This window comes from Oncorhynchus mykiss, chromosome 27 (assembly GCF_013265735.2).
Source record: "Oncorhynchus mykiss isolate Arlee chromosome 27, USDA_OmykA_1.1, whole genome shotgun sequence".
NCBI classification, from domain to species: domain Eukaryota; kingdom Metazoa; phylum Chordata; class Actinopteri; order Salmoniformes; family Salmonidae; genus Oncorhynchus; species Oncorhynchus mykiss.
The window spans coordinates 29,500,108-29,524,907 of NC_048591.1; the positions used below are offsets into that span (position 1 = coordinate 29,500,108).

Genomic DNA, 24,800 nt, shown 5'->3' on the forward strand with positions numbered 1-24,800 from the left:
CCATTACGCAATATTGAACTACCTACCTCCCTCTCTTGCAGTATGATTTGCTTTCCCTCTCTTTTTCTCCCTCTCATCCTTTGTCTCTCCCTCTCTGGCTGTATTTCTCCCTCAATTTCTCTCTACCTCTTTCTCTCACTCTCTTTTTTCTCTTGCTGTATTGCTCCTTTTTCTCCTCTCTGCTTATCCTACTTCTCTCTCTCTCTCTCTCTCTCTTACAATATTGCTCCCTAGCCCCCTCTCGCTACTCTTCCTCTCTCTTTTGTTAACTCAGTGTCACTTGTTTGTTCTGTCTTTGATTTCTTTGCCTCTGTTTCTCCTTGACCACTGACTCTCCTCTTAGGTCCCAGCCATCATGAAAGAGCCGTGCTGGATTTAAACAAAGACAGATACAGGTAACTGCCAAAATAAAGGAAACACCAACATAAAGTGTCTTAATAGGGCGTTGGGCCACCACGAGCCAGAATGGCTTCAATGCACCTTGGGATATATTCTACAATTGTCTGGAACTCTATTGGAGAGATGAAGACACCATTCTTCCATGGGAAATTCCATAATTTGGTGTTTTGTTACTGGTGGTGGAAAACGCTGTCTCAAGCGCCACTCCAGAAACTCCCATAAATGTTCAATTGGGTTGAGATCTGGTGACTGAGAGGGCCTTGGCATATAGTTTACACAATTTTCATGCTCATTTAACCATTCAGTGACCACTCGTGCCCTGTGGGTGGAGGCATTGTCATCGTATGGGGGCATAGACATTGTAGCCAAAATAATGGCCTGCCCAGCATGACCCAAAGCATGATGGGATGTTTATTGCTTAATTAACTCTGGAACCACACCTGTGTGGAAGCACCTGCTTTCAATATAATTTCTATTCCTCAGCTACTCAAGTGTTTCCTTTATTTTGGAAGTTACCTGTATGTAGGGCCAGGGGTTCTTCCTGGTCACGTCATGGAAACACTCCAGAACCTAGTAATATGCTGAATGTTATTTAAACTGTGCATTGTATTGACATATAGTACCAGTCAGAAGTTAGGACACACCTACTCATTCAATGATTTTTCTTTATTTTTACTATTTTCTACATTGTAGAATAATAGTGAAGACATCAAAACTGTAATCATAACACATATAGAATCAAAAAAAGTGTTAAGCAAAACAAAATATACTTTAGATTCGTCAAAGTAGCCACCCTTTGCCTTGATGAAAGCTTTGCACACTCTTGGCATTCTCTCAACCAGCTTGAAGGAGTTCTCACATATGCTGAGTACTTTTGGCTGCTTTTTCTTCACTCTACCAACTAATCCCAAACCATCTCAATTGGGTTGAGGTCGGGTGATTGTGGCCAGGTCATCTGATGCAGAACTCCATCACTCTCCTTCTTGGTCAAATAGCCCTTACACAACCTGGAGGTGTGTTGGGTCATTGTCCTGTTGAAAAACTAATTATCGTCCCACTAAGCGCAAACCAGATGGGATGGCGTATCGCTGCAGAATGGTGTGGTAGCCATGCTGGTTAAGTTATTTATTCTAAATAAATAATTGACAGTGTCACCAGCAAAAGACCCCCACACCTGCAGAGATCCTCTGTTCACCTACTCTGCGTCTCACACAGCGTTGGAACCAAAAATCATTTTGACTCATTAGACTAAAGGACCAATTTCCATGTCCATTGCTCGTGTTTCTTGGCCCAAGCAAGTATTTTCTACATATTGGTGTCCTTTAGTAGTGGTTTCTTTGCAGCAATTCAACCATGAAGACCTGATTCACAGTCTCCTCTGAAAAGTTGATGTTGAGATGTCTGTTACTTGAACTCTGTGAAGCATTTGTTTGTGCTGCAATTTCTGAGGCTGGTAACTCTACTGAACGTATCCTCTGCAGCAGAAGTAACTCTGGGTCTTCGTTTCCTGTGGCGGTCCTCATGAGAGCCAGTTTCATCATAGCGCTTGATAGTTTTTGCGACTGCACTTGAAGAAACTTTCAATATTTTCCGGATTGACGGACCTTCATGTCTTAAAGTAATGATGGACTGTTGTTTTGCTTTGTTTATTTGAGCTGTTCTTGCCATAATTTGGCTAGGTCTTTTACCAAATAGGGCTAGCTTCTGTTTACCAACCCTACCTTGTCACAACACAACTGATTGGCTCAAACGCATTAAGAAGGAAAGAAATTCCACAGATGAACTTTTAACAAGTCAAACCTGTTGTTTGAAATGCTTTGCAGTTGACTACCTCATGAAGCTGGTTGAGAGAATGCCAAGAGTGTGCAAAGCTCTCATCCAGGCAAAGGGTCGCTACTTTGAAGAATCTCAAATATAAAATAGCATTTGATTTGTTTAACACTTTTTTGGTTACTACATGATTCCATATGTGTTATATCATAGTTTTGATGTCTTGACTATTAGTAAATAGTACAAATGAAGAAAAACCCTTGAATGAATAGGTGTCCAAACTTTTGACTGGTACTGTATGTACTGCACTGTGAGATAAATGTCATTCCCACACACACACACCCATGGACACACAAACTCTTTCTCTCTCACACACACATACGTTCCCTAACTGTGTTGTGTGGTTTGTCCCCAGGGTCAGGGTATCCCTACACTCAGGCTCCACCCCGGGACTTTCTGTCTGGTAAACTCAAACAACCGTTATGATTATCATCACATCCTAACATATTAAAACATTAAACAATAATAAGATGTACTGAACTGTATTAAACGCATTGAAGGTGGGTCCTCCTACCTTATTAATAACGCCATCAATTAAACAACAACACCATCTGTCTGTCTCAGTGTGAAGGCTTCATATTGTGTCTTCTGATGCTGTGTGTGTGTGTGTGTGTGTGTGTGTGTGTGTGTGTGTGTGTGTGTGTGTGTGTGTGTGTGTGTGTGTGTGTGTTTTACTATACTTGTGAGTACCTGAAGTCCTCACAAGAATAGCAAACCAACTAAAATGAAGATAAGTCAGGACAGTGTGTCAGTAACAGGTTGAACTAGGACTGGCGCAATTACTGTATAACCATTTAACGGTGGTTATGGTTATGGATGAAGACCGTCATAACTGTCATAAATAACTGTCATAAATAACTGTCAAACTTTGTTGCCTCTTGCTGAAACAAGGGTAAGTGCTATCCGGGATTCTTGGGACGCCCCTACAGTGCCCTAAATCATAACCTTTACTTAACCCTAAGCTTAACCCTTACCTTAAATCTAACATCTTTCTGTAAATAGAATATTATAGAAGGGTCTAGACACTTTTTTGTGATTTCACTTGTTTTTGAGAAACTTACTACAACCGGAGATTTTAATTTCCTCATCCTCATTGTGCTGGGGCTATGAGAAAACATGAACAAATGCTCCAAAAACACCTGACTACGTAATTTTAGAAACAGAAATGCTCTCACTGTAGTGATGCAGGTCTTTAGATGTGTTACACGTGAAATTGTGTCATTCTTAATTTGAGCCGCAAAGATATTTTCTATTTTGTGCGACTCGATCCGTTTCCTTTATCCAGCTGTTCTGTTCTGTGTAACCTGCTGCTACCGGTAACCACCACAATAAAGGAAACTTGGTGTCTTAATAGGGCGTTGGGCCAACACGAGTCGCCAGAACATGCCTTGGCATAGTCTACAAGTGTCTGGAACTTCCTGTGTGGAAGCATCTGCTTTCAATATACTTTGTATCCCTCATTTACTCAAATGTTTCCTTTATTTTGGCAGTTACCTGTGGAATGGACAGAGGTATCGCTCAAGTTGCAACAAAATGGAATATAACGTTGCAGATAAAGTTCGGAATGACAATTTCATGTGTACAACATCTAAATATCTGCATAATTTCTAAAAGGACTAAAATGTCAATGTCATTTATACACATTTTAAACACGTTTATTTATTTTACTATGTCTTTTGTAATTTTTGGGGGCCAAATGACATGTTGTGAAAAAGGACAATAGTTGGAAGAGTTGCAGTGTTAATTGATAATAATGCCATTGTTAATTATACCGAACAAAAATATAAACGCAACATGCAATAATTTCAATGATTTTACTGAGGTACAGTTCATATAAGGAAATCCATCAATTGAAATAAATTCATTAGGCCCTAATCTATGGATTTCACAAGACTGGTCAGGGGCGCAGCCATGGGTAGGCCTGGCACTCGAGTGGGTGGGCCAATGCCCTCCCAGTCCCACCCTGGCAAGGCAGCCAGGCCCAGCCAATCGGAATCTGTTTTCCCCACAAAAGGGCTTTATTACAGACATAAATACTCCTCAGTTTCATCAGCTGTCCGGGTGGCTGGCCTCAGACGATCCCGCAGGTAAAGAAGCTGGATGTGGAGGTCCTTGGCTGGCATGGTTACACATGGTCTGCGGTTTTGAGGCTGGTTGGACGTTCTGCCAAATTCTCTAAAACGACATTGGAGGTGGCTTATGGTAGAGAAAATAACATTAAATTCTCTGGCTACAGCTCTGGTGGACATTCCTGCAGTCAGCATGCCAATTGCACACTCCCTCAAAACTTGAGACATCTGTGGCATTGTGTTGTGTGACAATACTGCACATTTTAGAGTGGCCTTTTATTGTCCCCAACACAAGTTGCACCAGTGTAATGATCATTCTGTTTAATCATCTTCTTGGTATGCCACACCTGCCAGGTGGTTGGATTATCTTGGCGAAGGAAAAATGCTCACTAACAGGGATGTAAACAAATTTGTGAACCAAATTTGAGAGAAGCTTTTTGTACGAATGGAACTTTTCTGGGATCTTTTATTTCAGCTCATGGGACCAGACTTTACATGTTACGTTTATATTGTTATTCACTGTAGATGCTTTTTTTCATTAATTTGTCTATTTTCTCTTTAACCATATGGTCTATCCACTAGAAACTCAAGGAGAATATGGACCCAGATATACAATATGTATACTAAAAATGAAGTTATTAAAGTATAAATTACAAAAGTTACCATAGATTCCAATAACTTTGGTAAATAAATGACTGGTAGATTTGCAACCTTAGCTATAACCCATCACCTCATCACCCAGCTACACACAGCTTATAGAGTAGTGTGTTTCTCAAGGGGGAGTAACTTTGTTCTGGTGAAGATGGAAAATTACTACTATCCTTCTTTCTCTCTACACACACACAAACACTAGCTACGCTGCCTGAAGTCCTGCATTAATCAATGGTGTGTGTACTTGTGTGAGGGGAAAACGACAGCTCTTTTCTGCCCAGGGTTATTGTTCTAGACTAATAAAGAGAAATAAATGTAGCATGGGTCTGGTCTGGAGAGAGACGGATGTCTTTGATTAAGCAGTGAGAACTGCAGTGTGACAGAGTGATCAATATACAGGCCAGTTCACCCTGCTTTAAGAACACTGGAATGATCCATGATCACACACTATACACACACACACACATACTCTTATTAATGCCTTAATTAACAGGCCCTGACTGCCTGCTGTGTGTGTGGGTGTGCGTGTGCTGCTCCTCTATTTGGTCCTGAGGCAACTGTTATAGACCAGAGGTGGGTGTTTTAATGGGTGTACAGTGCATTCGGAAAGTTTCAGACCCGTTGACTTTCCACATTCTGTTACGTTACAGCCTTATTCTAAAATGGATTAAATAGTTATCCAATCTACACACAATACCCCATAATGACAAAGCAAAAACAAGTTTAGACATTTCTGCGAATGTAGAAAATAAAACTATCACATTTACATAAGTATTCAGACCCTTTACTCAGTACTTTGTTGAAGCACCTTTTTGCAGCGATTACAGCCTTAAGTCTTCTTGGGTATGACGCTACAAGCTTGGCACTCCTGTATTTGGGGCGTTCCTCACATTCTTCTCTGCAGATCCTCTCAAGCTCTGTCAGGTTGGATGGGGAGCATCTCTGCACAGTCATTTTCAGGTCTCTCCAGAGATGTTCGATCAGATTCCAGTACGGGCTCTGGCTGGGCCACTCAAGGACATTTAGAGACTTGTCCGAAAGCCACTCCTGCGTTGTCTTGGCTGTGTGCTTAGAGTCGTTGTCCTGTTGGAAGGTGAACCTTTGCTCCAGTCTGAGGTCCTGTGCGCTCTGGAGCAGGTTTTCATCAAGGATCTCACTGTACTTTGCTCCGTTCATCTTTCCCTCTCCTGACTTGTCTCACAGTCCCTGCTGCTGAAAAACATCACCACAGCATGATGCTGCCACCACCATGCTTTACCGTAGGGATGGTGCCATGTTTCCTCCAGACGTGACGCTTGCCATTCAGGCCAAAGAGTTCAATCTTGGTTTCATCAGACCAGACAATCTTGTTGCTCATGGTCTGAGAGTCTTTAGGTGGCCTTTGGCCAACTCCAAGCGGGCTGTCATGTACCTTTTACTGAGGAGTGACTTCTGTCTGGCCACTCTACCATAAAGGCCTGATTGGTGGAGTGCTGCAGAGATGGTTGTCCATCTGGAAGGTTCTCCCATCTCCACAGAGGAACTCTGGAGTTCTGTCAGAATGACCACCAGGGTTCTTGGTCACATCCCTGACCAAGGCCCTTCTCCCCTGATTGCTCAGTTTGGCCGGGCGACCAGCTCTTGAAAGAGTCCCAGACCTGCTGTTTTCAACTCTCTAGAGACAGCAGGAGCGGTAAAGATACTCTGAATGATTGGCTATGAAAAGCCAACTGACATTTACTCCTGAGGTGTTGACCTGTTGCTCCCTCGACAACTACTGTGATTATTATTATTTGACCCTGCTGATCATCTATGAACATTTGAACATCTTGGCCATGTTCTGTTATAATCTCTACCGGGCACAGCCAGAAGAGGACTGACTACCCCTCAGAACCTGGTTCCTCTCTAGGTTTCTTCCTAGGTTCTGGCCTTTCTAGGGAGTTTTTCCTAGCCACCGTGCTTCTACACCTGCATTGCTTGCTGTTTGGGGTTTTAGCCTGGGTTTCTGTACAGCACTCAGCTGATGTAAGAAGGGCTTTATAAATACATTTGATATGATTTTGATTTGATTTGATGGAGGCCACTGTGTTCTTGGGGACCTTCAATGTTGCAGAAATGTTTTGGTACCCTTCGCCAGATCTGTGCCTCAACACAATCCTGTCTCGGGGGGCTACGGACAATTCCTTCATCCTCATGGCTTGGTTTTTGCTCTGACATGCACTGTCAACTGTGGGACCTTATATGGACAGGTGTGTGCCTTTCCAAATCATGTCCAATCAATTGAATTTACCACAGGTGGACTCCAATCAAGTTGTAGAAACATCTCAAGGATGATCAATGGAAACAGGATGCACTTGAGCTTAATTTAAGTCTCATAGCAAAATGTCTAAGTATTTACAGTATAAAATAAGGTATTTCTGTTTTACATTTGCAAACATACTAAAAACCTGTTTTCACTTTGTCATTATTGGGTATTGTGTGTAAATTAATGAGGAACAATTTGTATTTAATCATTTTTAGAATAAAGCTGTAACATAACAAAATGTGGGAAAAGGGAAGGGGTCTGAATACTTTCAGAATTCACTGTAAGCCCATAGAAATAAGAATGACTAGATTGGGTGTCCCATTTAAATCAATTATGACTTAATGGGTGGATTGGCAGCCATTGCAAGTGTACCCATAGCAGGAAGTAAAAGCAGGAAGTGTACCCATCAATCTGTGCTGTGATTTGTTGAATCAACTCAAATGACATTACAAAACTTACAACACAGCAACTTTAAGGCATGTTTTGTTATTTATTTTAAACAAACAATCTACGACAAAGTTGACCCTTTTACAATGGGGGTCAATGGGAAAGAATGTTTGTTTTCCCCAATTTGTGGGCGTGATCGACGGGAATTCCTTCTTATGACGTGAATATCGAGTCGGAGTATTGCATGAGCCACATCAGTTAACATCATTTTAGCGAACATTCTACCATGGAAATGATTGCTTCACGATATCAGGCAGCCATTACGAGTGTACCCATGAGTTTACCAGTCAAATTGCCAGGGTTAGAGGTTCCAAGCCCATTCTATTTATTCTTATTTCTGTATAAACCTGTGCTCTCATAATCTATTTAATATGTATTACACGTATCTATACAACTATTGGCATTAATATGTATGTGCATAATTGAGTGTCTACATAACGTGAAATGCCTACAGTATATATTTATGCACATTAGAAATGTGTTACAAAATCATTGTGATGAAGTGTCAGCAGAATGGTTGAAACAGTGTGAAAAGTGTGTTGTGTAGCTGCAATGAACTGCAGAGTGGAAGAGCTGACTCTGCACCATGAGAGAGAGGGATGAATAGAGAGGGAGAGAGGGACCGGAAAAGTAAATGTTGAGAGTTAGACGGGGGGAGTGGGGGGGGGGTTGGAAGGAGAGTGGGGTCAGGAAGAGAGGGGGAGTTTGAGAACGAGAGGGAAAGAGAGTGGAAAGACCTGGGAGAGGGGGTCAGGGAGAGAGGGGTAGTTTGAGAATGAGAGGGAAAGAGAGCAGAAAGATCTGGGAGAGGGGGGTCAGGGGGAGAGGGGTAGTTTGAGAAAGAGAGGGAAAGAGAGCGGAAAGACCTGGGAGAAGGGGTCAGGGAAAGAGGGGTAGTTTGAGAACGAGAGGGAAAGAGAGCAAAAAGACCTGGGAGAGGGGGTCAGGGAGAGAGTGGTAGTTTGAGAATGAGAGGGAAAGAGAGCAGAAAGATCTGGGAGAGGGGGGTCAGGGAGAGAGGGGTAGTTTGAGAAAGAGAGGGAAAGAGAGCGGAAAGACCTGGGAGAGGGGGTCAGGGAGAGAGGGGTAGTTTGAGAAAGAGAGGGAAAGAGAGCAGAAAGACCTGGGAGAGGGGGTCAGGGAGAGAGGGGTAGTTTGAGAAAGAGGGGTAGTTTGGGAAAGACCTGGGAGAGGGGGTCAGGGAGAGAGGGGTAGTTTGAGAAAGAGAGGGAAAGACCTGGTAGAGGGGGTCAGGGAGAGAGGGGTAGTTTGAGAAAGAGAGGGAAAGACCTGGGAGAGGGGGTCAGGGAGAGAGGGGTAGTTTGAGAAAGAGAGGGAAAGACCTTGGAGAGGGATCAGGGAGAGAGGGGTAGTTTGACAAAGAGAGGGAAAGACCTGAGAGAGGGGGTCAGGGAGAGAGGGGTAGTTTGAGAAAGAGAGGGAAAGAGCTGGGAGAGGGGGTCAGGGAGAGAGGGGGGGTTTGAGAAAGAGAGGGAAAGACCTGGGAGAGGGGTCGGGGAGAGAGGGGGAGTTTGAGAAAGAGAGGGAAAGAGAGCAGAAAGACCTGGGAGAGGGGGTCAGGGGGAGAGGGGTAGTTTGAGAAAGAGAGGGAAAGTGAGAGGGAGGGCTTGGGTGAGGAAAAATAAAGTCAGAAAAGAGGGGGAGCACAGAAGGGGACTAAGGGAGAGAAATTGAATGAGAGAGGAAGAATGATAAAGAGAAGGGCAGATGAACAGTAAAGGTTGAAAGAAAGAGGGGAGGAAGAGAGGGAGTGAAGGAAAGCAGCAGGTTTTTCTGCCCTTTGGTAAGCCAGGAAATGAAGCAGCAATCACAGCCCACTGCTCCCCTGTGTGTCACCATTGATTATTACCCTGGCTCTCTATCATCTCTCTCTCTTTCTGTCTCTCCATCACTCTCTTTCTCACCACTATCACTCCATTATTTTCTCCATCACTCCACCTCTTTCTCATCACTCGTTCTATCATATCTCCCTCTCTCCAACTTTCGCTCCTCTTTTCTCTCACTCCTAACATTCTCTCTCCACCTTTCCTTTTCTCCTCACATTCTATCACTTACACACACTCACACTTTCCCACTTATGGTAATGATTCCTCATTGTGATCATGAATGGCACCATCTGGCCTTCTACAGTCAGAGTTGACTGTTGTTTGAATGGGTCACCTCTGGTGAGAGGTTTTAGTTACTGTAAGGGGAAGGGACATGTGATAAACATCATCATTGTTCTCATCATCATTATCATGATTAGCATCATCTTCATCCTTTCGTCCTCTCCAACATCATTATTGCCCTTACTAACCAACTAATCATCATCATGGCCCTCACTAACCATCATCATCATGGCCCTCACTAACCATCATCATCATGGCCCTCACTAACCATCATCATCATGGCCCTCACTAACCATCATCATCATGGCCCTCACTAACCATCATCATCATGGCCCTCACTAACCATCATCATCATGGCCCTCACTAACCATCATCATCATGGCCCTCACTAACCATCATCATCATGGCCCTCACTAACCATCATCATCATGGCCCTCACTAACCATCATCATCATGGCCCTCACTAACCATCATCACTGCACTGCCATCATAATCAATTTTGTGATAAAAAAAAACAGTGGCATACTGGGCCAGAAGCTGTGTTCTAAAAGTAATCTGATTACGTAACGTGTTACGTAATCAGATTAATTTTATGAGTAATGTAATAAAGTAACACGTTACTTTTTCAAATTGGGAAATATTATTACAGTTACTTTGTCAAACAACGTGTGCATTAGTTTCAGAATCATATCTCTACCGGGTGTGTGTTTCCACGAGCCGATCTTGACTTGTTTCTTCATTTAGTTCTCAAGCAAGCGGAGAAAGGCTGTTTGGAAAAATGTCATGACAGCTGCTGTCCATAGGAATGTATAAAGGGCACACCTCTGATCTGCCCATATAGGACTTTCCCTTCTAGTGGCAAGTGTGCCCGCTATACAGCTCTATGGGTCCGGGTACATGCGGTCTACAATCAGAACTGGCGGCTCGAGAAAAAGATTTGGAATAAAATGATCACGCAACAGATACATGTACTGTCTACACTCATTTTCTGAATTAGTTTTCATTAAATAGGTTTTAATCATGTCAACAGCAACATCTTTAAAGTTCTGATAGCTGGGCCTCCCGATTGGCGCAGCGGTCTTAGGCACAGCACGGCAATGCTCGAGGCGTCACTACAGATCCGAGTTTGATTGGTGTGGCTGGCTTCCAGGTTAAGTGGGCGGGTGTAAGAAGCTTGGTTTGGCGGGTCATGTTTCAGATGACACTTGACCTTCACCTCCCGAGCCCGTTTGGGAGTTGCAGCGATGAGACAAGATTGAAATTGGGGAGAAAACTGTGTAAAATACAAAATCATAAATAATAATAATAATAAGAAAGTTCTGATAGCTAAGTATTCCGCAATGGGGTTAGGTTTTTAGGCTGGGACCACAAGTTGTGTCCCGGATTCCTACAAAAAAAAAAACAGTTAATGGTTAGCCCTCATGCTAACAGATCAAGATAACGCTAGCAGTGCTAGAGTCAAAACACCAGTTGTATTTGTGTCTACGTCTGGGCTCAAATGCGCTAGGTGCAAGATGATATCTACACAGGAAGAGGAACATACAGTTAAAGTCTGAAGTTTACATACACTTAGGTTGGAGTCATTGAAACTCGTTTTTCAACCACTCCACAAATGTCTTGTTAACAAACTATAGTTTTGGCAAGTCGGTTATGACATCTACTTTGTGCATGACAAGTAATTTTTCCAACAACTGTTTACAGACGGATTATTTAACTTGTAATTCACTGTATCACAATTCCAGTTGGTCAGAAGTTTACATACACTAAGTTGACTGTGCCTTTAAACAGCTTGGAAAATTCCAGAAAATGACGTTATGGCTTTAGAAGCTTCTGATAGGCAAATGGGACATAATTTGAGTAAATTGGAGATGAAGCTGTGGATGTATTTCAAGGCCTGCCTTCAAACTCAGTGCCTCTTTTCTTGACATCATGGGAAAATCAAAATAAATCAGCCAAGACCTCAGAAAAAAAAATTGTAGACCTCCACAAGTTCTGGTTCATCCTTGGGAACATTTTCCAAATGCCTGAAGGTACCACGTTCATCTGTACAAACAATAGTATGCAAGTATAAACACCATGGGACCACGCAGCCATCATACAGCTCAGGAAGGAGACGCATTCTGTCTCCTAGAGATGAATGTACTTTGGTGCGAAAAGTGCAAATCAATCCAAGAACAACAGCAAAGGACCTTGTGAAGATGCTGGAGGAAACAGGTACAAAAGTATCTATACCCACAGTAAAACTAGTCCTATATCGACATAACCTGAAAGGCCACTCAGCAAGGAAGAAGCCACTGCTCCAGTACCGCCATAAAAATGCCAGACTTCGGTTTGCAACTGCACATGGGGACAAAGAGTGTACTTTTTAGAGAAATGTCCTCTGGTCTGATGAAACAAAAATAGAACTGTTTGGCCATAATGACCATTGTTATGTTTGGAGGGAAAAGGGGGAGGCTTGCAAGCCGAAGAACACCATCTCAACCGTGAAGCACGAGGGTGGCAGCATCATGTTGTGGGTGTGCTTTGCTGCAGGAGGGACTGGTGCACTTCACAAAATAGATTGCATCATGAGGATAGCAAATTATGTGGATACATTGAAGCAACATCTCAAGACATCAGTCGGGAAGTTAAAGCTTGGTCAAAAATGGGTCTTCCAAATGGACAATGACCCCAAGCATACTTCCAAAGTTGTGGCAACATGGCTTAAGGACAACAAGGTGAAGGTATTGGAGTGGCCGTCACAAAGCCCTAACCTCAATCCCATAGAAAATTTGTGGACAGAACTGAAAAAGCATGTGTGAGCAAGGAGGCCTACAAACCTGACTCAGTTACACCAGCTCTGTCAGGAGGAATGGGCCAAAATTCACCCAACGTATTGTGGGAAGCTTGTGGAAGGCTACCTGAAACATTTGACCCAAGTTAAACAATTTAAAGGAAATACTACCAAATACTAATTGAGTGTATGTAAACTTCTGACCAACTGGGAATCTGATGAAAGAAATGAAAGCTGAAATAAATCACTATTATTATTCTGACATTTCACATTCTTAAAATAAAGTGGTGATCCTAAATGACCCGATACAGGGAATTTGTACTAGGATTAAATGTCAGGAATTGTGAAAAACTGAGTTGAAATGTATTTGGCTAAGTTGTATGTAAACTTCCGACTTCAACTGTAAGGTGGAACTGATAAATTAACATAAATTCTTTGTCTCAGCTGTGGGAAAAACAAGATGTGCTTTCTAAGTACTTTGATGCAGCCCAGGCACACGGAATGTCAGTTCTGAATGCCTCCTACAGCCAAGGGGTCGAAGAGTCGGGTGGTACTGACCTGCTCCAAGCCACTGGACAGATTGTAAGCTCAACTCCGCGGCCAGTGGGAGACTGGACACTGGCAAGGTGAAGGAGGTCCATATATCCTAGAAGACCAGATCCAGCTACTTTGCTTTGCCCCGCTGGAGGCGGACATACCGGCCCTGTGAGTCTGCTCTGATCCTGGGAGTACACCAACAGCCAGCAGCCGTCCAGGGGCACCCTCCACAGCTCAGCCAGTCACTAACCAAAAGATACAAGGTATTGGGCCCTCCTCCATCTCCCTGAGGATTCCGACACCATCCGCTGTTACATGTGCGGTGAGTCAGGCTGGCATGAGTCAAAGCACACCTCCTCCCCCCTGCCTGAGGCAGGCCCATTATGTTCCCCCTCTTCCTTCCCCATTGGATTCTAACACAACCAGCATCGCCGTGGGCAGCAGCTCGATGGTGAGAGATTTTGGCCTGCCTGCGGGCTATGGGACAACCAAGGTCCACTGACCCAGGCACCAGTGTCCAAGACATCAACTCCCTCCTGCCCACAGTTCTAGCCAACTACTCTAATTTTGGCACCATTGTCACTCACTTTGGATTACCGACATTCGCTTTCGGCAATCTGAGGAACAGACGGACTACAACATTCTCTTGAATACCCTTGTTTGTGCAGGGAAGCGCAGGGCGATAGAAGGGATTCGGGACATTTCAGCCACCATCGCTGCTCTAAACGAGTTCCTGAAGAAACTTTGCAAAGACAGGAATGTCTCATTTTGAGTTGCTATGGAAGCAACCTACAACCTACACTCTTTAAAAGAGATCGATTCACTCTAAACACAGGGGTTCCAGGATTATCTCCATCAACATAAACCCTTTTTTTCAATTTCCACCTAAAATGACATACCCAAATCTAACTGCCTATAGCTCAGGACCTAAAGCACGGACACTTTAAAGTGTGTGGAAATGTGAAATTAATGTAGGGGAATAACACATTAGATCTGGTGAAAGATATTACTACAAAAACATTCATTTTCTATTTTTCTTTCCATCATTCCATCTTTCCATCATTTTTGAAATGCAAGAGAAAGGCGAGGCAGCGATTTAGGATTCTAAGTGTAATTTAGATTTTTTCCACAAGATGGCAGCAGTGTGTGCAAAGTTTCTGACTGATCCATGTAAGAATTACATCACTACACAATATTTTGTATCAAGTCTGCCAGGTGACCTTCACGAGTTTGCCCAAATGTGCCAAATTGAACAATTGATACAATTTCAAGTACATAACTATAGAGAACATACAAAAATGCTATGGTAATAAAAAAAATACACACTCCTAGGATTGTCATACATGATGGATCATTAGCTTCCCTACAGAAAAGACACTGACCTTCACACATCTAGATGGCCGGGCAGGATGGGTGTGGAGCCAGAGACAGCAGTGGGGTCAAACTGTAGAACCCAGTTCCTACATTTGAATATAAAAATGGATTTTATCAATCAAAACTGCGCTACATTTTATTTCTGGGACCCTCAGAATGACATATCAGAGAAAGATTCTTGAATGTAAGTACATTATTTACCTTCAGATGTGAACGTATCAAACCAGTTGCTGTGATAAGTGTTTTGCTGTTGTGCACTATCCTCAAACTGCACTATCCTCAGACTGTTTTTTTCTCTCACTGTAATAGCTACTGTAAATTAGACACTGCAGTTAGATTAACAATAAGTTAGGCTTTCTGCCCATATAAGACATGTCTATGTCCCAGAAAGTTGACTGTTGTTTATAACGTCATTCTAGTCACATTTTCGCATATTGAGCAACAACTGTCCCGATTTAGGAACACCGATCCTGTAAAGGTTTAAGAGACTGACGGTCAGGGTTTGGTAGTGCTCCAGTCCTCCATTTCATAATAAGCAACAGAGGACATGGAAATTGTATTATATCCCAGAGAAATAGAAGTGCAGTAAATGTAAGTAACCTAACCTATGTTCGTTTAACTATTGTCTCCAAGATTATTGTCTACAATAATCATATGCACATATAATATAATTCCACTTTTTGCACTGAAACTGTCTGCCTTAGGACAAAGCCCAATGTGGGCAGCCCACTCAGTACCATAGACATGTCAGTGACATTTCTATTTGATTCAATCTCAGATCAGCACTTAAAACAAGCAACCCAGAAAATAATGAAAAATATTCCATAACAACATGTAGAATGAACGACATTGTTCATATAATTGGCAACTTATTAACATCATAAGACATTAATATTCTGTCCATGAAATACACTTAGATAATTCCTTTGATGGTAGTTACAGTTGAAGTTTACATACACCTTAGCCAAATACAATTACACTCAGTTTTTCACAATTCATGACATTTAATCAGAGTAAAAATTCCCTGTTTTAGGTCAGTTAAGATCACCACATTATTTTAAGAATGTGAAATGTCAGAATAATAGTAGAGAGAATTATTTATTTCAGCTTTTAATTCTTTCATCACATTCCCAGTGGGTCAGAAGTGTACATACACTAAATTAGTATTTGGTAGCATTGCCTTTAAATTGTTTAACTTGGGTCAAACGTTTCAGGTAGCCTTCCACAAGCTTCCCACAATAAGTTGGGTGAATTTCAGCCCTTTTCCCCTGACAGAGCTGGTGTAACTGAGTCAGTTTTGTAGGCCTCCTTGCTCACACACGCTTTTTCAGTTCTGCCCACAAATTTTCTATGGAATTGAGTTAAGGGCCTTGTGATGAATTGGGCTTCTTGTATGGCAGGGTGAACCTCCCACTGTACCGGTCCCATAATGCAAGAGGAAGGGAGAATGGGTGTAGGGTAGGAGTTACTGGTCGGAAGGTCAAACTGGTGGGAGAGAGCATCAGATTTTACGTTTTTCTTTCCAGGGATGTAAGTAACATGAAAATGGAAGCGTGTGAAGAGCCCAGGGGGCTTCTCTGGAGTTTAACCTCTGATATATTCCAGATTACGAGGATCTGTTAGGACTAGAAAGGAATGTTGTGCGCACTCCAACCAGTGGCGCCACTCCTCAAGGGCCAGCTTGATGGCAAGGACTTCTGTTCCCCACATCATAATTCCTCTCAGCGTAGGATCACTTCCCGGTGAAGAAGGCACAGGGATGTGATTTTGGAGGTGTTCCCACCCGCTGAGAGAGTATGACTCCTACACCGGAGGCATCCACCTCCAGGGTGAAAGGAAGGGTCGGATCAGGTTGGCGAAGGACAGGAGCTGAGATGAAGAGGCGTTTCAAGTTGTTGAAAGCAGTCAGGACTGTATCAGTCCATTGAAGGGTCAGGGTCTTTTGGCTGGTAAGGACAGTGAAGGGAGCGGCAGTAGAACTGAAGTTCCGAATGAACCAGCGATAGTAGTTGGAGAACCCAATGAAACAGAGTTCCTTAATTAACGGTGTTGGGTTTGGGCCAGTTACTGATGGCGGTGACTTGGTTCTCATCCATGCTGATCCCTACAGGAGTCAGTACGAAACCGAGGAAGTTTACCGAGGTTACATGGGGGTGCTCTTTTCAGTCTTCACATAAAGGTTATGGTCAAGGAGTCGTTGAAGAACCTTTTCCACATGCTGTATATGTTCCTTCAGGGAGTGGAAGTAAATCATGATGTAATCAATGTAGACGATGAGAAAGCAGTTGGATATCCTGGAAAACCTTGTTCATAAAGGATTGGAAGACGGCGGGGGCGTTACTAAGGCCGTAGGGCATGACCAGGTATTCGTAGTGCCCTCGTGCGGTGATAAAGGCCGTCTTCCATTTGTCGCCTTCACGTATACGGACAAGGTTATATGCACTTCGAGTTTAAAAAAAGATGTTGGAGTGGCCCACTTGTTCAAGGGTCGCTGGGATCAGAGGAATACGGTTCTTGGCCGTGACGTCATTCAAGGAATGGTAATCAATACATGGATGGAGACTACCGTCCTTTTTTCCAATGAAGAAGCCTTGCACAGCCAGGCAAGAAGAAGGACGAATGAAACCATTTGAGTGTTTAATCAATGTAGTTCTCCATTGCCTCATTTTCCGGGATAGATAGGGGGTAAGCACAGTCCCCTGGGCGATGTGGTGGCAGAGTGGAGGCCTTGATTTTGCTAAAGACATTGCTGTACTGGGCGTATTCAGATGGCATGATGGGTGGCACTGCAGAGGCAGGGTCCTCAATGATGGTGGCTCTGCAGGGTAGGCTGAGACAACTGGTGAAGCAGGTAGAAGACCAGGACAGTAGTTCACCTTGTCGCCACGAGATGGCAAGGTCGTGACGACAAAGCCAGGGGTGTCTGAGGATGAGTGGCTGTTTGGGAAGTTCCATAAGTTGAATGGAGTCTTCCACACCAAAACCAATCTGTAGTCTTCCACACCAAAACCAATCCCAATGGCTGCCCGTCCAGGGTGTTAATCCTTAAAGGAGTGGCGACAGGTGTTAGATCAATGTCAAGCTCTTGTACTAGCTGGTGATCGATAAAATTACCTGCTGCTCCCGAATCTATCAAGCCCTCTACATACTTAGTAACCCCCTCACGGTTATCAATACTGGGATGGAGAATTGCTTCTGGGAGAAATCAATGAACAAAAATGAAAGACAGGGCTATGTTCAAGAACACAAAGAAACAGGACTACATTCAAGAACACAACGAAACAGAACACAGGGTTGACTAAGAAAATAAATACAGAACCTTACAGTATTATGTCATGTATTGTTTCAAGTGGACCCCAGGAAGCGTAGCTGATGCTTTTGCATCGGCTAATGGAGATCCTAATAAATGCCAAATATGGCTAATTAAGCAGCCCATATATAGCGTAGCACTTGTAGACTAGCACAGGAAAGCAGTGCCACAGACGAAAGTAGAAACAAGTGATCAAACCTGAGTTAGGCTACTTTATATCTTTGGTATAGCATGCAAGGCTCACCCTGCTCCCTCCGACAGTCAAACAAACTGAGATTTTGAGGGTTTTTTTCATGACAGTAACGCAAAGTAATATAACTAGTAATATAACTTGATGCTTTCCACATAAAGTAACATTGTAAAGAAACGCGTTACATTTGTTAAATGTTTTTACAAGTAGCTAATCCCAAAGACTGGTCAGGAGTTGCTCTTGGTCCTAGATCTGAGCAGGACAAACTCCACCCCTAGATCTGAGAAGGACAAACTCCACTCCTAGATCTGAGCAGGACAAACTCCACCCCTAGATCTGAGCAGGACAAACTCCTCCCCTAGATCTGAGCAGGACAAACTCCACCCCTAGATCTGAGCAGGATAAACTCCACCCCTAGATCCGAGCAGGACAAACTCCACCCCTAGATCTGAGCAGGACAAACTCCTCCCCTAGATCTGAGCAGGACAAACTCCACCCCTAGATCTGAGCAGGATAAACTCCACCCCTAGATCCGAGCAGGACAAACTCCACCCCTAGAGCTGAGCAAGACAAACTCCACCCCTAGATCTGAGCAGGACAAACTCCACCCCTAGACCTGAGGAACAGGTCCCAGCTGTCCTCTAGCAGGAAGGGGGATATAAGGGTTGTTGCCATGACAACATAATGTCTTCATTGAAGATTATGTTGTGGTGGTATCTAACTCTGTGCGTGCGTGCGTGCGTGCGTGTCATTTTGGCCATGGATCAAAGCTCTCCACTTTGACTCACACTGAAATAGAAAGAATAGGAGAAAAAACAGTAAGCAAACGAGAGGAAAATAAAGACATAAAACATGAGTTCAGAAAGAGAAGGCAATTGGAATGTAACAGAGGCAGATTTGGTAAGTAGAGTTTAGAGGTAGAGATTTATCTGTTGGTCATGATGAGTGGCACCTGGTGAGAGTCCTCCCTCTACTCACCATCCATCTGTGTCATTTAATGTGTGTCAGCCATCAGTAGACCAGACACTTACCCTCAGGTATTCTTCCAACCCCCAGAGCTCCCCTGGCTCACTCACCCATTCACCCATCAGACTAATGGCTTGGCTGATAGCTGGGCTCAGGCTATAGGTGCTGTCATACACTGAGCTCAGACCTCCCCGGGAAGCTCTGGTTGCACCTGCTCTTAATACACGCTTTCCTAAACACACACACTTAGAGCAGAATGAGAGCTCTGGGGGTTGGCTCCGGCTTTCAGGTCTTATGTCATCACCACCTGTCTTGCACTGAGCCCTAAAACAGAACAGGAGTTTTCACCTTCGTGTTTTAATCAGTTATCATCCTGTCATGCCAGTCTCCCTCATGGCTGGAGTTATTTCATAGCATTTCCCTTTACGACCGTAAACCCCCACTAGAGAAGGGGGTATAGAAGTAGGCAGCGAAGCGAGGAGAGTTTGTGTCATAACGCCATTAACCAGCAATGAGACGTATCATAGAGTATGTTTTACATGCACTCTAATAATTCAATATTAAACGGATTATGGCAGTAGGCCGAGTATTGCAATAGTCATGTAAACACCTTACTCTGCTTATCTTAATCAGTGTAAGGTCCAAATCGAAGTAAGCATACAGGATTTTTAGGGAAATGTATATTAATCTGACTATCTACAATAATTGTATTATTGTGTGCATGTAACCATGCTCAGTGTGATGTGAAGTCATAAGCTGGTAAGTCGTTCCCATATACTGGGTGGTGGTGTGATGGAGGAACACAACTAGGCGTTTACCCGAGAATCAGCCACAGTATTTATATCTAATTTGCATAAACATCCTCCCATCCCTAAACATCTCAATAGCATAAGGAAGCCATCTATGGGAGATGTTGCTGTGAGAGAGTGAGGAGCAGGGAGGGAAAGGTTGTATTTTATAGGTGTTAGTATACAGTTAAGGAGGGAAGTGTTGTGTTTATTAGGGGTTAGATTACAGTCAAGGAAGGAAAGGTTGTGTTTTATAGGGGTTAGTATACAGTTAAGGAGGGAAGGGTTGCGTTTATTAGGGGTTAGATTACAGTCAAGGAGGGAAAGGTTGTGTTTTATAGGGGTTAGTATACAGTTAAGGAGGGAAGGGTTGTGTTTATTAGGGGTTAGATTACAGTCAAGGAGGGAAGGGTTGTGTTTTATAGGGGTTAGAATACAGTTAAGGAGGGAAGGGTTGTGTTTATTAGGGGTTAGATTACAGTCGAGGAGGGAAGGGTTGTGTTTTATAGGGGTTAGACTACAGTCAAGGAGGGAAGGGTTGTGTTTTATAGGGTTGTATTAGTCGAGGAGGGAAGGGTTGTGTTTTATAGAGGTTAGATTACAGTCGAGGAGGGAAAGGTTGTGTTTTATAGGGGTTAGATTACAGTCAAGGAGGGAAGGGTTGTGTTTTATATGGGTTACACTACAGTCGAGGAGGGAAGGGTTGTGTTTTATAGGGGTTAGACTACAGTCAAGGAGGGAAGGGTTGTGTTTTATAGGGTTGTATTAGTCGAGGAGGGACGGGTTGTGTTTTATAGGGGTTAGACTACAGTCAAGGAGGGAAGGGTTGTGTTTTATAGGGGTTAGACTACAGTCGAGGAGGGAAGGGTTGTGTTTTATAGGGTTGTATTAGTCGAGGAGGGAAGGGTTGTGTTTTATAGGGTTGTATTAGTCGAGGAGGGAAGGGTTGTGTTTTATAGTGGTTAGACTACAGTCAAGGAGGGAAGGGTTGTGTTTTATAGGGTTGTATTAGTCGAGGAGGGAAGGGTTGTGTTTTATAGGGGTTAGACTTCAGTCGAGGAGGGAAGGGTTGTGTTTTATAGGGGTTAGACTACAGTCAAGGAGGGAAGGGTTGTGTTATAGGGTTGTATTAGTCGAGGAGGGAAGGGTTGTGTTTTATAGGGGTTAGACTACAGTCAAGGAGGGAAGGGTTGTGTTTTATAGGGGTTAGACTACAGTCGAGGAGAGAAGGGTTGTGTTTTATAGGGGTTAGACTACAGTCGAGGAGGGAAGGGTTGTGTTTTATAGGGGTTAGACTACAGTCGAGGAGGGAAGGGTTGTGTTTTATAGGGGTTAGACTACAGTCGAGGAGGGAAGGGTTGCGTTTTATAGGGGTTAGACTACAGTCGAGGAGGGAAGGGTTGTGTTTTATAGGGTTGTATTAGTCAAGGAGGGAAGGGTTGTGTTATAGGGTTGTATTAGTCGAGGAGGGAAGGGTTGTGTTTTATAGGGGTTAGACTACAGTTGAGGAGGGAAGGGTTGTGTTTTATAGGGTTGTATTAGTCGAGGAGGGAAGGGTTGTGTTTTATAGGGGTTAGACTACAGTCGAGGAGGGAAGGACTGTGTTTTATAGGGGTTAGACTACAGTCGAGGAGGGAAGGGTTGTGTTTTATAGGGTTGTATTAGTCGAGGAGGGAAGGGTTGTGTTTTATAGGGTTGTATTAGTCGAGGAGGGAAGGGTTGTGTTTATAGGGGTTAGACTACAGTCAAGGAGGGAAGGGTTGTGTTTTATAGGGTTGTATTAGTCGAGGAGGGAAGGGTTGTGTTTTATAGGGGTTAGACTACAGTCGAGGAGGGAAGGGTTGTGTTTTATAGGGTTGTATTAGTCGAGGAGGGAAGGGTTGTGTTTTATAGGGGTTAGACTACAGTCGAGGAGGGAAGGGTTGTGTTTTATAGGGGTTAGACTACAGTCAAGGAGGGAAGGGTTGTGTTTTATAGGGTTGTATTAGTCGAGGAGGGAAGGGTTGTGTTTTATAGGGGTTAGACTACAGTCAAGGAGGGAAGGGTTGTGTTTTATAGGGGTTAGACTACAGTCGAGGAGAGAAGGGTTGTGTTTTATAGGGGTTAGACTACAGTCGAGGAGGGAAGGGTTGTGTTTTATAGGGTTGTATTAGTCGAGGAGGGAAGGGTTGTGTTTTATAGGGGTTAGACTACAGTCGAGGAGGGAAGGGTTGTGTTTTATAGGGTTGTATTAGTCGAGGAGGGAAGGGTTGTGTTTTATAGGGGTTAGACTACAGTCGAGGAGGGAAGGGTTGTGTTTTATAGGGGTTAGACTACAGTCGAGGAGGGAAGGGTTGTGTTTTATAGGGTTGTATTAGTCAAGGAGGGAAGGGTTGTGTTATAGGGTTGTATTAGTCGAGGAGGGAAGGTTTGTGTTTTATAGGGGTTAGACTACAGTTGAGGAGGGAAGGGTTGTGTTTTATAGGGTTGTATTAGTCGAGGAGGGAAGGGTTGTGTTTTATAGGGGTTAGACTACAGTCGAGGAGGGAAGGACTGTGTTTTATAGGGGTTAGACTACAGTCGAGGAGGGAAGGGTTGTGTTTTATAGGGTTGTATTAGTCGAGGATGGAAGGGTTGTGTTTTATAGGGTTGTATTAGTCGAGGAGGGAAGGGTTGTGTTTTATAGGGGTTAGACTACAGTCAAGGAGGGAAGGGTTGTGTTTTATAGGGTTGTATTAGTCGAGGAGGGAAGGGTTGTGTTTTATAGGGGTTAGACTACAGTCGAGGAGGGAAGGGTTGTGTTTTATAGGGTTGTATTAGTCGAGGAGGGAAGGGTTGTGTTTTATAGGGGTTAGACTACAGTCGAGGAGGGAAGGGTTGTGTTTTATAGGGGTTAGACTACAGTCAAGGAGGGAAGGGTTGTGTTTTATAGGGTTGTATTAGTCGAGGAGGGAAGGGTTGTGTTTTATAGGGGTTAGACTACAGTCAAGGAGGGAAGGGTTGTGTTTTATAGGGGTTAGACTACAGTCGAGGAGAGAAGGGTTGTGTTTTATAGGGGTTAGACTACAGTCGAGGAGGGAAGGGTTGTGTTTTATAGGGTTGTATTAGTTGAGGAGGGAAGGGTTGTGTTTTATAGGGGTTAGACTACAGTCGAGGAGGGAAGGGTTGTGTTTTATAGGGTTGTATTAGTCGAGGCGGGAAGGGTTGTGTTTTATAGGGGTTAGACTACAGTCGAGGAGGGAAGGGTTGTGTTTTATAGGGGTTAGACTACAGTCAAGGAGGGAAGGGTTGTGTTTTATAGGGTTGTATTAGTCAAGGAGGGAAGGGTTGTGTTTTATAGGGGTTAGACTACAGTCAAGGAGGGAAGGGTTGTGTTTTATAGGGTTGTATTAGTCGAGGAGGGAAGGGTTGTGTTTTATAGGGGTTAGACTACAGTCAAGGAGGGAAGGGTTGTGTTTTATAGGGTTGTATTAGTCAAGGAGGGAAGGGCTGTGTTTTATAGGGTTGTATTAGTCAAGGAGGGAAGGGTTGTGTTTTATAGGGGTCTCCCTCGTGCACTTTTTTTTGTCTCCTTCTCCCTCCCTCTCTTCCTCTCTCTCCTAGTTGAAATGTAAAAGTTAAAGAGCTGAGTGGTGTGGTTTTCTGTCCCGTTCTATCCTAATGCCATTTGCTTGTGGTTGTACACATAGCCAAGCAGGCCTAGCTAATTGTCTCTCTTTCTTATGTGTTTCCTTTTATGTGTTTCCTTTCTCTCACTTGTTCATCTTCACTCATTCATTCTCTCAGCCATTTAGAGTTTGGCATGGAAAGCGGACGCATTCTGTATCCAAGGCAACCTAAATTAGTCTCAGCAGGTATGTGGGTATTATTGCTAGAGGCAGAGAGAGGGAGAGAGAAAGCGTAAAAAAAGAAGGCTAAAGGATAGTCCAAGAGAGACAGGAGAGGAGAAGGAGATGGAGGAGCAAAGAAACTAGGGACAGAGGAAAAAAAGGAAAAGAAAAGTGGAAAGAGAGAGAAAGCAAAGAAAGTTCCAGTAAGGAGAGGAAGACCAATACAAAGAGAAGAGATAGAAGGTAGAAAAGGAAAACGAAGGATAAGAGTAATGAGAGAAGTTAAAGCCGTGGGTTGAAGAGTGATGAGAAAGAGAGATGGTAAGGAAGGAAGGGTGGAAGACAGGATGGGGTGAATGAGAAATTGAAGAGAAGAGAGGATAGGGACGGAGGGGAATGGCATGCAGGTTATTGCCTGCCATAAAGAATAACGCTGGTAAGCTTTTTAATGTGTGTACTGTGTACCCAAGGAAAACCAGTGAGCCATAGCAGCACAGACGGAGCTAACCACATTACTGCTCAGAGACCAGACACGCTTACACCTGCTGCTGGTTGAAACACACACTTGTATATGTACATGTATATGTTTGCATGTACATGCTCTCACACACGCAAACAGACAGAGGCAGGTAGCCTAGCGGTTAAGAGCGTTGGGACAGAAACCGAAAGGTCGCTGGTTCGAATCCCGAGCCGACTAGAGGAAACATCTGTCGATGTTCCCTTGAGCAAGGCACTTAACCCTAATTGCTCTGGATGCTGACTAGAGAACAGAAGGGGCTCTTAGAACACAGCTGGGCTGTGGGTGAGATGATGCAACACACACACAGTGTTTTACACTGCTTATATAAGCAGTTCGCCATTCCTGCCTCAGGACAATTTATTCCCCTATATGATAGTACACACAGGGTGTACTAATGCCCTGTCGCCATTCCTGCCTCAGGACAATCTGTTCCCCTATATGATAGTACACACAGGGTGTACTAATGCTCTGTCTCCATTCCTGCCTCAGGACAATCTGTTCCCCTATATGATAGTACACACAGGCTGTACTATACATGATGGAGGAGAGACAGAGATGGGGAGAGCAATAATATTTTAGATGAGAAGGAAAAGAAAGGCAGGAAGAGAGAGGAAGAGGGAGATACTGAAAGAAGATTTTATTTTATACCTTTGTTTATTCTCCCTTTCCTCTGACATAATCTTGTAGTGTGGTAAAGTAGCATTAGTGTGGTTTAGTGGTTTAG

The 24,800-nt window shown here is 43.6% G+C and overlaps 1 protein-coding gene across 2 annotated transcripts in view; it reads left to right on the plus strand.

The window, feature by feature from the left end:
• The window catches only part of LOC110507925 (chloride channel protein 2), a 211,224-nt gene that overhangs the window by 101,407 nt on the left and 85,017 nt on the right, over positions 1-24,800 (plus strand). The gene's annotated exons all lie outside the window — the stretch shown is intronic.